This window comes from Chiloscyllium plagiosum, unplaced genomic scaffold, assembly GCF_037043375.1.
Source record: "Chiloscyllium plagiosum isolate Xiang-an unplaced genomic scaffold, Cpla_swu_hap1 HiC_scaffold_47, whole genome shotgun sequence".
NCBI classification, from domain to species: Eukaryota; Metazoa; Chordata; class Chondrichthyes; order Orectolobiformes; family Hemiscylliidae; genus Chiloscyllium; species Chiloscyllium plagiosum.
Window position 1 is genome coordinate 8636637 of NW_028270185.1, and position 13964 is coordinate 8650600.

General features: G+C 45.6%; 1 pseudogene; it reads left to right on the top strand.

The window, feature by feature from the left end:
• Positions 1-109: 109 nt before the first annotated feature.
• LOC122542698 (adenosine receptor A1 pseudogene) lies at positions 110-12914 on the top strand (annotated as a pseudogene).
• The last annotated feature ends 1050 nt before the right edge of the window (positions 12915-13964 follow it).

The window sequence follows — 13964 nt, forward strand, 5'->3', positions numbered from 1 at the left end:
GGCCGAAGGGCCTGTTTCCACACTGTAAGTAATCTAATCTAATTAGCTGCTTTCTAATTCTTTGACTGGTTGGGTATTTAGTGCCCATCCATAATTGCCCCTGAAGAAGATGGTGGAGCTTCTTGAGCTGTGGCCGTCCTTAGGGTATAGGGACAATGCCGTTAGGGAGGGAATCCAGGATTTTATCCAGCGACAATCGATAAACGGCGATATATTTCTGAGTCAGGATGGTGAGTGGCTTGGAGGCAAAGCATTGTGAAATGATCGGCGAACATCCCCACCTCGAATCTTATGATGGAGGGAAGGTTGTTGATGATATAATTGAAGATGGTTGGGTCTAGGACACTATCCTGAGGAACTCCTGCAGAGATGTCCTGGAGCTGAGAGGACTGACCTCCAACAACCACGACCATCTTCCTATGTGCTGGGTATGACTGCAACCAGCAGAGAGTTTGTCCCCTGATACACATTGACACCAGTTTTGGCAGGACCCCTTGATGCTATACTCGGTTGAATGTTGCTTTGATGTCAAGGATTGTCACTCTCCCCTCCCCTCTGGAATTCAGCTTTTTTGTCCATGTTTGACCCAAGGCTGTAGTGAGGTCCCTGACAGAACCCAAACTGGGCGTCACTGAGCAGGTTATTGTTGATTAGATATCATGTGATGGCACTGTTGACACCTTCCATCAGTTTGTAGATGACAGAGAATAGACTGGGGGGCTTTGATGGATAACTAAAGAGAAACTATTTACAAACCAATTAAAATGAACTAACTAATTAAGGTGCGATAGTGTTCATTCAGTCACTGCTGCTCATTGTCCATTGCGTTCAGAGGTTGGTAGTGAACCTTCCCAAGAATTGAGTGACCAGTGCAGACAGCAATTGAGCAACATCACTGTCAGCATGACTAACCCAGGCAGATCCCCTTCCCAAAAGGACATTAGTCAAGCAGATGGGGTTTAAAGACAATCAGACTGTTTCATTGTCACAATTACTAAGATCTTTCTCATGATTCTAGATTTATGTCCTGGGGTGGATTTAATTTCCTCCAGCTGCTGTGGTTGGATTTGAATTCTTGCCTGCAGATCATTTATCCAGATTATGAGCACCAGTAACATAGCCAGTATCCCAGTAACAAAACCAATATCCCAGTTACATAACCAGTACTCCAGTAATATAACCATTATTTCAGTAACATAACCAGTGTTCCACCAGGCAACACAGGAAAGCACAAGCCATCCCACTGTATGAGCAACGTCTCAGCCAGTATCTTTAACATTCGGTCGGTTTATATTGTTCATTTAATCAGGAGAAGAGCTGATGTTCAAAGGAGACAAACAGCTTTATATATTTGATAGCGATATTCCCTACTGTAGGAAGTACAGTGTAACCAAAATCCTTTGTTGTATTTAGGTTCACAGTTCAGATCTCAATCTAATCAAGAGGTGAATGTGTTTATATATAGAATAAGAGATACTTGGGAGTGGGTTACAGACAGGAATCTAATTGAGGGGTTCTGGGTGGTTAATATATAGAACAACATAACCCCAGGAGTGAGTTATAGACTGGAATCTAATTGAGGGGTTCAGGAGGTTTATATATAGAATAACAGATACCTGGGAGTGAGTTACAGACAGGAATCTGATTGAGGGGTTCAGGGGGTTTATATATAGAATAACAGATACCTGGGAGTGAGTTACAGACTGGAATCTGATTGAGGGGTTCAGGGGGTTTATATATAGAATAACAGATACCTGGGAGTGAGTTACAGACAGGAATCTGATTGAGGGGTTCAGGGGGTTTATATATAGAATAACAGATACCCGGGAGTGAGTTACAGACAGGAATCTAATTGAGGGGTTCAGGGGGTTTATATATAGAATAACAGATACCTGGGAGTGAGTTATAGACTGGAATCTAATTGAGGGGTTCAGGGGGTTTATATATAGAATAACAGATACCTGGGAGTGAGTTACAGACAGGAATCTGATTGAGGGGTTCAGGGGGTTTATATATAGAATAACAGATACCCGGGAGTGAGTTACAGACAGGAATCTAATTGAGGGGTTCAAGGGGTTTATATATAGAATAACAGATACCTGGGAGTGAGTTGCAGACAGGAATCTGATTGAGGGGTTCAGGGGGTTTATATATAGAATAACAGATACCTGGGAGTGAGTTATAGACAGGAATCTAATTGAGGGGGTTCAGGGGGTTTATATATAGAATAACAGATACCTGGGAGTGAGTTACAGACAGGAATCTAATTGAGGGGTTCAGGAGGTTTATATATAGAATAACAGATACCTGGGAGTGAGTTATAGACTGGAATCTAATTGAGGGGTTTAAGGAGTTTATATATAGAATAGCAGATACCTGGGAGTGAGTTACAGACTGGAATCTAATCAAGGGTTTAAGAGAGATTATATATAGAATAATAGATACCCAGGAGTGAGTTACAGACTAGAATCTAATCGAGCGGTTTAGGGGGTTTATATATAGAATAATAGATACCTGGGAATGAGTTACAGACTGAATTCTAATCAAGGGATTCAGGGGATTTATATACAGAAGGACAGAGCTTTCGGAGTGAGTTACGGACTAGAATCTAATCAAGGGGTTTAAAGGGTTTATATATAGAATAACAGATACCCGGGAGTGAGTAACAGACTGGAATCTAATTGAGGGGTTCAGGGGGTTTGTATACAGAATAATAGATACCTGGGAGTGAGTTACAGACTGGAATCTAATTGAGGGGTTCAGGGGGTTTGTATACAGAATAATAGATACCTGGGAGTGAGTTACAGACTGGACTCTAATCAAGGGGTTTATATATAGAATAACAGATACCCGGGATTGAGTTACAGACTGGAATCTAATCAAGGGGTTTAAATGGTTTATATATAGAATAATAGGTACCTGGGAGTGAGTTAGAGACTGGAATCTAATAAGGAGTTCAGGGTATGTAAAGCAATACCGAGATTCATCAATGAGTTACCCATTCAAATTTGTTGAAAGTATTTGGATAATTTATGCATAGAACTTGCTGGGAGTACAGGGAGGGGCAATCGGCTTTAGTGTATTTTCAGAATTCGATTTCATATTTGCTGTTTATTTATAGAGAATAATGGATCTCCAGGATAGCTTTCAAATAGGTAATCTAATCGAAGCATTCAGCTGTCGTCACCATGCTCTAGATCAAAGTTTGCATTATTTATATGTGTCACCGGAGCAGTCTGATCAGATTACATTATCCCCTGCACCCGTTACACATTAACAAGAATTTGACGCAATCAAGCAAGTTTATCAGAGAATGATTGCCAGTTAATTAGAAGGAAGTTGTGTCTGGTATGAGTTCTTGCCAGATGCTGTGTATGTTGCTGTTTCGTTTAGACTAACTGCAGGTAAGAGACTTGTTGTTCTGTCTGCCGCACACTTAAATTAATTTCAGCCAATTCTGCAATTTCAGTTCACCCCTTACCTGTTGGAAATAGCCCTCTGGGAGGGAGGCGCTTGGGTAATGAAAGCAGTGAGATGCCCTTAATTTAGAGTCATAGAGATGTACAGCAAGGAAACAGACCCTTTGGTCCAACCCGCCCATGCCGATATCCCAACCCAATCTAGTCCCACCTGCCAGCACTTGGCCCATATCCCTCCAAACCCTTCCTATTCAGATACCCTTCCAGATGCCTTTTAAATGCTGTAATTGTACCAGCCTCCACCACATCCTCTGGTAACTCATTCTATACACGTACCACCCTCTGCGTGAAAAAGTTGCCCCTTAGGTCCCTTATATATCTTTCCCCTCTCACCCTAAACCTATGCCCTCTAGTTCTGGACTCCCCTACCCCAGGGAAAAGACCTTGTCTATTTATCCTAACCATGCCCCTCATAATTTTGTAAACCTCTATAAGGTCACCCCTCAGCCTCCGACGCTCCAGGGCAAACAGTCAGAGCATATTCAGCCTCTCCTTGTAGCCCAAATCCTCCAACCCCGGCAACATCCTTGTAAATCTTTTCTGAACCCTTTCAAGTTTCACACCATCCTTCTGATAGGAGAGAGACCAGGATTGCACGCAATATTCCAAAAGTGGCCTAACCAATGTCCTATACAGCTGCAACATGACCTCACTCTGGTTCAGGTATGATGGGAGTAGAATCCAGGGGCTGGTTAGCTCAGTTGGCTGAATGGCTGGTTTACACTACAGAGTAATGCCAACAGTGTGGGGTTCAATTCTCAGGTTGGCTGAGACCACCTGAAAGGACTCTCCCACAACCTCTCCCCTTGCCTACAGCATCCTGAGTCTGTGACTAGAACCACCCACAAGTCTCTCTCCATCTAACAAGACAGCATCCTGATGCTGTCGTAAGACTCTGCCTTAATTTAGAATCTATGTAGGACCAGATCTAATGGGGATTTCCTTTCAGAGCTTTGATTGCTCTGGTGTTAACTGACTCTGCCTGAGCCTGGAAAGTGAGCCCTGGAGCTCAGAGGTCAAAAAGTGAGGCTCTGGAAAAGTGCTGGTCAGGGAGCAGGAGCATTGATGTTTTGGGCATAAGCCCTTCATTTTTTGACTTGTTCTGTGGCCATCCAGATTGAGGCTGTGTGCTTGGGAGAGGGAGGGTATAACAGGTACACAGTCCACGGGATTGCCCTGTGACTCAGTGGGAAACGTTCCCACCTCCAAGACAGAAGGCTGTGGACTAAAATCTCACTCTAGCCATCTACGTTCACTAACCAGAGCAGTCGGGACCGTCGGGTATGACATTAAATTCAAAGTAACTCCACAGAGGCCGATATCCCAACATCCTTTATTCACACGTGGAAAATCTTTAACACTGAGCCAGCTCTCAGAGTGAACAGAACCTCTGACCCTCCTGTTTCTTTTTTTTTTCCTCACCATTAGCCTCTTAATTCCATTTTTTTACCCTTGAAGTTGAATTCAAATTGCACCATCTGCCGTGGTGGGATTTGAACCAAGCTCTCCAGAACATGAGCTGGGTCTATGGATTAAAGTCCAGCAACAATACCACTAGGCTATTGCCTCTTTCCGACCCTCCTGTTTCTTTATTTTTTCTTGTTCTTTTTTTTTCTTTTTAATCCCTTGTTTCTCTTGTTTTTCTTTAACCCCCACACTACCACCTAAGTGCGGTAGTGCTTATTTTTTCCCCCAGCACCCATGGTGTGTGTGTGTGTGTATACGTGTGAGACAGTGAAAGTTACAAAGTGCACGAATCTTTATTCAAATTCCACCACCAGGAAGATAGGAAAACACCCAGGTGGCCAGTGACAAACACTGCCCTTCACATCAAAGGACAGTGCTGTGTGATCAAAACAGTGAAGGGGAGGGTAGGGACGACCCTCCTGTTTCTTTTTTTTTTCTTATTTTTTTCTTTATTCAAATTCCACCACCAGGAAGATAGGAAAACACCCGAGTGGCCAGTGACAAGCACTGCCCTTCACATCAAAGGGCGTTGCTGTGTGACGCTTACCCTTTTTTTTTCTTTTAACCCCAACACTACCACCTAAGTGCGGTAGTGCTTATTTTATCCCCAGCACCCATGGTGTGTGTGTGTGCAGGTGTGAGACACAGTGAAAGACACAAAGTGCACGAATCTTTATTCAAATTCCACCACCAGGAAGATAGGAAAACACCCGGGTGGCCAGTGACAAACACTGCCCTTCACATCAAAGGGCAGTGCTGTGTGATCAAAACAGTGAAGGGGAGGGTAGGGACTAAATCAAAAATCTCCCGTTTATATATATTTTTTCAAAACAGTGAAGGGGAGGGTAGGGACTAAATCAAAAATCTCCTGTTTATATATTTTTTTCTTTTTTTTTCCCCACACTACCACCTAAGTGCGGTAGTGCTTATTTTATCCCCAGCACCCATGTTGTGTGTGTGCAGGTGTGAGACACAGTGGAAGACACAAAGTGCACGAATCTTTATTTCCACCACCAGGAAGATAGGAAAACACCTGGGTGGCCAGTGACAAACACTGCCCTTCACATCAAAGGGCAGTGCTGTGTGATCAAAACAGTGAAGGGGAGGGTAGGGACGACCCTCCTGTTTCTTTTTTTTTTTCTTCTTTCTTTTTTTTTCTTTTTTTCTTTCTTTTTTTTAATTTTTTTTATTTTAACCCCCGCACTACCACCTAAATGCGGTAGTGCTTATTTTCTCCCCAGCACCCATGGTGTGTGTGTGCAGGTGGGAGACACAGTGAAGGACACAAAGTGCACCAATCTTTATTCAATTTCCACCACCAGGAAGATAGGAAAACACCCGGGTGGCCAGTGACAAACACTGCCCTTCACATCAAAGGGCAGTGCTGTGTGATCAAAACAGTGAAGGGGAGGGTAGGGACGACCCTCCTGTTTCTATCTGTCAGCCAGGGCTCCCTGATTGGACCAGGTTAACAGCCCCAATCAGGGAACTCAGATTCTATGAGGTCCACCTGACTGACCTCATTTAGTCACTACACAACTGAATCCTTATCTATCCTCCCAAGTGGATGTTAACTATCCTGAAGGCTATTTCATTGGAGTTTTGATTTGCAGATGCCAGTGTTGGACTGGGGTGTACAAAGTTAAACATCACACAACACCAGGTTATAGTCCAACAGGTTTAATTGGAAGCACTAGCTTTCAGAGCGACGCTCCTTCATCAGGTGGTTGTGATGAAGAAGCAGCGCTCTGAAAGCTAGTGCTTCCAATTAAACCTGTTGGACTATAACCTGATGTTGTGTGATTTTTATCATTGGAGTTTGCCCTTGTATTCTGACCACTATGTATCCCTCAAACAATAATCACTGAGAGTGGATTATCGGCTTGCTATCACAATGCTGTTAGTGCGAACTTGCAGTGTTTCCTAACACAGCAAGAGTGATGACTCCTCAAAACTGCTTTGGCACATCCTGAGTGTGTGAAAGGTTCTATATCAATGCAGGACCATTTCAGTTTCCACATCTTGCCCCAAACATCTGGATATTTGTCTTTGTTCTTCTATGGGATATGGCTAGATCAGCAGTGGTTGTCCATCCCCAATTGACCCTTGAGCCAAATGGTTTACTTGGGTCATTTAAGGGTATTTAAGAGTTGATCTCCATTTCGGTGGGTCTGGAGTCACGTGTAAGCCAGACCGGGATAAGGACAACAGGTTTCCTTCCCGAAAGGACATTAATGAACATCGATGATAGTTTCACCCTCACTGGGACTAGCTCTGTAGCATCACACAGCACGGAAACAGACCCTTCGGCCCAACCAATCTGTGCTGGCCTTAATCCCAAACTAAACTATCCCACCTCCCTGTGCTTGGCCCATACCCTCCAAACCCTTCCTTATTCATGTATCTGTGAATGAATTTAAAAAAACAAACCTCTTCTCCTGTTCCGTCCTCTCAATCTCTGTCGTCATCTCTATTCCCTTCCCCTTCACCTGCCCATCCAGTTTCCTCTTAAACACACACCATTCACTCCCTGTGGGAGCAAGTCCCACCTTCTCCCCACTCTCTGGGTAAATACTGCTGGATTGCCGATGAGAATTTCCTGGAGCCTATCTTATACTATGAGGGTGATCTCTCTGTCTCCAATCTATCGAAACATTTCAGCATTTTAATGACCTCCACTAGGTCACTCTCCACCCCCTTCCCGGCCTTTATTTCCAAGAGAGTGGAGCCTGAGCCTGGAAATCTTCTCCTAAGGTCCAGCTCTGTGCATTTCCTGTGTTCACATTGGTAAATCTCCTCCATACCCTCTCCAGTGCCTCGATATTCTTCTTATAAATGGTGGCCAGAGCTCAATATATTCATAGGGTCATAGAGTCAGACATACAGGTCCTTCGGCCCATCGAGTCTGCTATGGTCAGCTAACTCTTAGAATCCCATTTCCCAACAGTTGGTCCATAGCCTTTCCTGGTTAAGGGCTCTAGCCCAAAACGTCGATTCTCCTGCTCCTCGGATGCTGCCTGACCTGCTATGCTTTTCCAGCACCACACTCTTGACTATAGCCTTGTGTGTCTTAGCATTAAAAATACACATTTAATGACAGTAAACTTTTCAGTAACCAGTACCTACAGGACCAGGAATGTGTCTGTCAATCAAGAGGTCCGCATAGTCAATGTAAAAACGTGCATTAAGTAATAGAGACATGACGCAGGAGTTATACACAACACTGTTATACTTTACTGACACTTAAATAATAATTCAACTTTGCCTTTAATAAAACTTAACAAAGGACAGCCTTCTCACTTACACCCTCACTGGACATTATGGTGCTGGAGGAGAAATTGACTCGAAATTGAATCATTGATACTTTATGTGGCCTTTTGAATGAACAATGAAGTATATTTACATTGAGATAAATATGTTTTTGAAAAATAATTGGGACAGAACAATATGTTAAATGTAGTTGAGGTATATAATTTGTGCTGCGTTATTGAAAATGCCACTTCATTAAGATTAAAACAGCGTTTGCTGTATTTTTTCAGGCAGTGAGTTCTGGGTTCCTACCACCCTCTGGATGAAAACATGTTCCCTCAGATCTCCTCTATGCCTCCTGCTCCTTTACCTCTGTCTCCTGGTCTTTGGGCCCTCCCCCAAGGGGAAGTGTTTCTTCCTGTCTACCTTATCCATCACCCTCGTAATCTTTTACATCTCAATCATGTCGGAGATAAAGAGAAACCTCTTCAGCCAGAGAGTGGTGAATCGATGGAACTCATTGCCACAGAGTGCTGTGGAGGCCGGGTCATTGAGTATATTTAAGATGGAGATAGATAGGGTCTTGAGTATCAAGGGGATTGAGGGTTATGGGGTGAAAGCGGGAGAATGGGGTTAAGAAACTTATCAGCCATGATTCAGCAGAGCAGACCCGATGGACCAAATGGCCTAATTTCTGCTCCTATGTCTTCTGGTCTTATATTGCCATTTCTCAGTCGTCTCTATTCCGAGGCAAACAGCCCCATTCTGTCCAATCGCTCTTCAAAACTACAACTCTCCAGACCAGGCAATATCATAGAATCCCAACAGTGTGGAAGCAGGCCATTCAGCCCATTGAGTCAACACCAACCCTCCGAAGCACATCCTATCCAGACCCACCCTATCCCTGTAACCCTACATTTCCCATGGCTAACCCATCTAGCCTGCACATGCCTGAACACTATGGGCAATTTAGCATGGCCAAACCACCCTAACCTGCACATCTTTGGACTGTGGGAGGAAACCGGAGCACCCTGAGGAAACCCACACTGACACGGGGAGAATGTGCAAACTCCACACAGTCGCCCGAGACTGGAATTGAACTCGGGTCCCTGGTGCTGTGAGGCCACTGTGCCATCCTTAGTATCCCGATAACTCTCGTCTGCACTGGCAGGACCCTAACTGTGATCAAACTAAAATTCAATACGGATTTATCATAATTCCTTACTTTTCAATTGTCAACCCGTCATCTTGGAAGTTGTAGGCACGGTGGGCCTGTTAAATGCCGATAAGATTTGGGCATCTTTGTAAGGACACCATGCCAGATAACATTCAGAAACCACAATGAGAGACTGGTCACTGGAAGGACATTGTAAAAGGGCGGTACGGTGGCTCAATGGTTAGCGCTGCTACCTTAAAGCATCAGGGACCTGGGTTCGATTCCAGCCTCAGGCAACTGTTTGCACATTCTCCATGCGGGTTTCCTCCGGATGCTCCGGTTTCCTCCCACAGTCCAAAGATGTTCAGGTTAAGGTGAATTGGCCATGCTAAATTGCCTGTAGTGTTCAGGGATGTGTAGGTTAGGTGCATTAGTCAGGGATAAATGTAGAGTAATAGGGTAGGGGAATGGGTTTGGGTGGGATACTCTTCAGAGGGTCAGTGTGGACTTGTAGGGCCAAAGGGCCTGTCACCACACTGTAGGGATTTGATGAAAGAATTCAATTGTCCTTGAAGGTGAACTGAAGGGGGAATAACATAAAAGAATTCTCTGACTGAATGTTGATTTCCCTTATCAAAGAAAGATGATAAACTCCTTACACGCTTACAATTAATTACCTGTTTCCCATCATGAAACATTAGTTGGGATATCTCCTTGATGAGCAGTGACCTAAGGGGCTAGTAACCTACTGCTTAGAAGGTGAGATTAGGTTGGACAGCTCCTGGGTAACCACAGACACAATGGGCTGAATGGTGCCCCCCTGCTTCCATGTTGTGAACTTTCAATGAGCAGAGCGTGAGTCCCATCCTTCTAAAATTGTATCTTTTTCACCCCCCTGCAAGGGCAAAACAGAACAACCCAAATTGTCCTGTTGAAGATTTGTGTACAGCTATTTGGAAAACCATCAAGGAGCCATGAGGAGTTAAGGCGGGAGTCAACACGGAGAGGAATTTCTCATTTCACTATGGACGGATTGGCAGGTTATGTCAGGAGTGTGTCAAACCTGTCCCAGAGTGAGATCAATTGCACCAACCCTTCCTTGCCCATCAACGTTGGATATTTTATTGCGGAGGCATTAACCGCATTCCTTGCTGTTTTCGGGAATGTCTTTATCTGTTTTGTTGTGGCCAGGAACAGAAAGCTGAGGACGGCGACAAATTACCTCCTGGTGTCACTGGCCGTGGCAGACATATTGGTTGGGGCAATTGCCATCCCGTGCGCCCTGCTGACAGATGTCGGCCTACCCCGGTGCAGCTACTATCTCTGCGTCCTCATGCTGTGCACCCTGCTGGTCCTCACTCAAGCGTCCATCTTCGGCATGTTCACCATCGCTGTGGAGCGCTACATCGCTATCCTGAGGCCCTTCCGTTACCCGGTCCTGGTGACGCCCGGGAATGCCGGCCTGGCCATCGCCGCGACGTGGGCGCTGGCCGTGGCCATTGGGCTGGTGCCCCTGATGGGATGGCGCAAGGTGCGGGTCTCCGACAGAGGCTGCTTCTTCAACGTTGTCATCGACGAGAGCTACATGGTCTACTTCAACTTCCTCGGCTGCACCCTGTTGCCCCTCCTTGCCATGTTCGTCATCTACGCCAAGATATTCTTTGAGGTGAAGCGGCAGATCCGGAGGATAGCCGAGAGACACGTCGGCATCAGCGCAGAGGAGAAACGCCGGAGAATTATCTGTAGGGAGCTCCAGACAGCAATGTCACTCTTCATCGTCCTCTTCTGTTTCACCCTGAGCTGGATTCCGATCCACATTCTGCACTGCATCAGACTCTATTGCCCAGAGTGCGACGTCTCCACGTCCATGATGCTGACCATGGTCATTCTGTCCCACTTCAACTCAGTCATCAACCCCGTCATCTACGTCTTCAGGATCAAGGCCTTCTGGGAAGCCTTCAAGGAGGTCTCCTCATGCATCCCCTACCCCGCACTCTTCGGGAAGTATTCCAAATCGAACTTGACCGTGATGATTACAGCCGAAACTTTCAGGAATCGGAACAATGCGTTGCCGGGGTTGTAGGACTGGGGAGAGGAACTCCAAAGGGTTTTGTTGGGCTGGCGTGACCCAGTGACCTGGCACCCTCTCTGTTGAGACACTCTCTGTTTCGTCAATTCTGTTTCTGGTGATCAGGACTCACGGACCGTGAGTGCTCAGAGGTCACGCTTTGTAGCTTCATAAAGCACAGCGAAGTCCCATCAGGTCTGCACCAACATAACTACTGCTAAAAGTGCACTCATCCCAATTGTCCCATATCCTTGATTCCTTTGGACTAGGGACCGGGGAGGTGTGTGCTGTGAGGAGGATGCTAAGAGGCTGCAGGTGACTTGGACAGACTGGCTGAGGGGGCCAATACGTGGCAAATGCGATATAATGCAAGGTTATCCACCTTGGTGGCAAAAACAGGAAGGCAGATTATTACCTGAACGGTAGCAGTTTAGGGAAAGGTGAGGTGGGATGAGACCTGGGTGTCATGGTGGAACAGTCGCTGAAGGTTGGCATGGAGGTACAGCAGAAGTGAGGAAAGCCAATGGCATGCTGGCCTTCATAGAGAGAGGATTGGAGTTAGGATGTCTTGCTGCAGTCATACAGGGCCTTGGTGAGGGCACTCCTTGAGTATTATGTGCAGTTTTGATTAGATTAGATTCGATTCCTACAGCATGGAAACAGGCCCTTTGGCCCAACAAGTCCACACCGACCCTCCGAAGAGTAACCCACCCAGACCCATTTCCCTCTGACTAATGCACCTAGCACTATGGGCAATTTAGCACGCCAATTCACCTGTCCTGCATATCTTTGGATTGTGGGAGGAAACTGGAGCACCCGGAGGAAACCCACGCAGACACGGGGAGAATGTGCAAACTCCACACAGTCAGTCACCTGAGGCTGGAATCGAACCTGGGACCCTGGTGCTGTGAGGCAGCAGTGCTAACCACTGAGCCACCGTGCCGCCCGAGTCTGAGAAAGGACATTCTTGCTATTGAAGGAGTCCAGTGAAGGTTCACCAGACTGATTCCTGGGATGGAAGGACTGATTTCTGAGGAAAGGCTAGATCAACTGGGCTTGTACTCACTGAAATTTAGAATAATGGGAGGGGCATCTCATAGAAACATATAAAATCCTGATTGGACTGGACAGGCTGGATGAGGGAAGAACTAGGGGTCACCGTCCAAGAATAAGGGGTAAGCCATTCAGGATGGAGATCAAGAAGAACTTCTTCCCTCAGAGAGTCGTGAACCTGTGGACTTTTCTCCCACAGGAAGCTGTTGGGGCCAGTTCATCAGATACATTAAAGAGGGAACTGGCCGTGATCCTTGCGGCTAAATGGATCAAGGAATATGGAGAGAAAGAGGGAATGTGATACTGAGATTGCATGATCAGCCATGATCCTATTGAATGGTGTTGCAGGCTCGAAGGGCCGAATAGCTTATTCCTGGACCTATTTTCTATGTTTCTATGTTATTAAATGTGACAATTCATAATGATTTGCTTCTGATCCAGTTGCCTGTCAATTATAATGTAAATAATTAAAACTAATTTGCAGGATGTGGCCGGGCCAACATTTATTGCCCTTTAGATGGTGAGGCGGTGAGGAGATTCTCAATAACTGAATCATTTTTTCAAACTATTTCAGGGGACAACCACATCGCTGTGGGTCTGGAGTCACGTGTAGGCCAGACTGGGTAAGGATGGCAGATTTCCTTCCCTGAAGGACATTAGTGAACCGGGTGGGTTTTTACAATAGTGTCCAACACCGAGACGCATTGTTAATTCCAGGTGTATTTGAATTTCCTCGCTGTAGTGATGGGATTTGATGTCTTGTCTCCAGATCATCACAGCGGGCCTTCTTGCATTTGATCATTGTTGCCAGTAGATAAAGTTTGTCAAAGATTTCTGTCTTTTCAGTCATCAGGACAATTCACAAGGGTAAACATTCTGAGACTTGGATGAGAATTTGGGAGGTACGGTTAGTAAGTTTGCAGATGACTCCAAGATTGGTGACATAGTGGAGAGTGAGGAAGGTTATCGGGGAGTACAGCGAAATCTGGGATCATCTGGGCTGAGGAATGGCAGATGGATCTTAATTTGGATTGTAATTTGCAAGGTATTGCATTTTGGTCAGGCAAACCAGGGCAGGACTTCCATAGTCAGTGTTAGGGCGCTGGGGAGTGCAATAGAACTAAGTGATCTAGGGGTACAGGTTCATTGCTCCCTGAAAGTGGAGTCACAGGTAGACAGGGTGATGAACAAGGCTTTCAGCATGTTCGCTTTCATCAGCCAGAGAATGGGATGTCTTGTTGCAGCTGTACAAGACGTCGGTGAGGCTACAATTGGGGTACTGTGTGCAGTTCTGGTCACCCTACTGTGGAAATGATATTATTAAACTAGAACAAGTGCAGACAAGACTTATCAGGATGCTATCTGGGCTGGAAGGTTGGAGTTAGAAGGAGAGGTGGGAGTGCAGGAGACTGAGGGGTGACCTTATAGAGGTTTATAAAATTGTGAGTGGCATTGATGAGGTAGATAGCCAACAGCTTTTCCCCAGGGTAGG